We start from the raw sequence: 1,433 nt of genomic DNA, 5'->3' as shown, positions 1-1,433 counted from the left end.
AATAAGAGAATATATAGGATTTTTAAGTTGTTCCACTAATGCCTGTGGTAAGTAATTCAACTTCCACCCCATGTTGAGTATAGAAATCGTATTTTTCCCTTATAGTAATGCCATAATCAAGTTCAAATTCTCTGTTTTTGGATAAATTCTATTTCCCAAACAACCATACTAAAGGCATAGACTCTTTTAAATATGTGCTATTGCTAAACATATACTCTTCCACAGCTACTTCAAGAGTGAGGTAGGGTATGGGCAGGTAAAGTAAGAAAGCATGCATTAGTCAAATAAGAGAACAAATTACCCAGGGCTTTGTGGAGAGCAGACCTAAATTCATTACAATTCAAGGAACCATTAAGCAAGATTCCATGATTACTTACTTCAGCTCTCCAACAGTAACAAGAATCCAATCTTCTCCATTTGGCTCCTTCTTTCTGAGTCATATGCTTTTCTTTCATCCATTAACTGAAGCATTCACTCCGTATTCTCAATTTTCTCAGAGATAGATCCTTTTTTGTATTATTTTCAGTGCTTTATCTAACCATTTTCATTTTCTTCAAAAGCCTCTTGATTTGAACACCAATGAAATAGCCCAATCTTTGCCATAGCTTTAGAACTCTTGCTGAGAGTAATTAAAAATGTAGGGCTTGCCTGAGACTCATGTCTTTCCCTCCCTCTCTGCCCCTACCCTGCTCACACGCTCTGTCTCTCTCAAAAGAAATAATAATTAAAATTAAAAAATTAAAAATAAAATGTAGAGGCAGCCCAGCTTCTCGAAGGCTCTCGGCGCGCGGCGGCCCATAGGGCACCCGCACGCGCCCGCCCCGCCGCCAAGATGCCCAAGAGGAAGGTCAGCTCCGCCGAGAGGGCGGCGAAGGAGGAGCCCAAGAGGAGGTCGGCGAGGTTGTCAGCTAAACCTGCTTCTGCAAAAGTGGAAGCGAAGCCACAAAAGGCGGCGGGAAAAGAGAAATCTTCAGCCAAAAAAGTGCAAACAAAGGGGAAAAGGGGAGCAAAGGGAAAACAGGCTGAAGTGGCTAACAAAGAAACAAAAGAAGACTTACCTGCAGAAAACTGAGAAACAAAAAACGAGGAGAGTCCAGCCTCTGATGAAGCAGGAGAGAAAGAAGCCAGGTCTCATTAGTATCATATCCCATGTCTTACCAGTGGTCCCTGTCTCCCTTCTTGCACAATCCAGAGGAATATTTTTATCAACTATTTTGTAAATCCAAGTTTTTTAGTAGCTCTAGAAACATTTTTAAGAAGGAGGGAATCACACCTCATCCCATTTTTTAAGGGTAAATGTTTTTTTTTAAGAGGTGAAATCATTTGCTGGTTGTTTATTTTTTGGTACAACCAGAAAATAGTGGGATGTTGAATATGTGAGGCTTTGATCGTCTTGGTGTCAGCTTAACATTCCATAGTTGGGGTAGTTTTTA

At 40.7% G+C, this 1,433-nt stretch overlaps 1 pseudogene; it reads left to right on the top strand.

The window, feature by feature from the left end:
* Positions 1-832: 832 nt before the first annotated feature.
* LOC124510387 (non-histone chromosomal protein HMG-14-like) lies at positions 833-1,153 on the top strand (annotated as a pseudogene).
* The last annotated feature ends 280 nt before the right edge of the window (positions 1,154-1,433 follow it).

The sequence above is a fragment of the Lynx rufus genome, unplaced genomic scaffold, assembly GCF_022079265.1.
Source record: "Lynx rufus isolate CCGP_SWC_20201006 ecotype Redwood Valley unplaced genomic scaffold, mLynRuf1.p SCAF_15, whole genome shotgun sequence".
Taxonomy (NCBI): Eukaryota; Metazoa; Chordata; class Mammalia; order Carnivora; family Felidae; genus Lynx; species Lynx rufus.
Note: the sequence above shows the minus strand (reverse complement) of the source record. Positions and strands in the feature narration are given on the sequence as shown.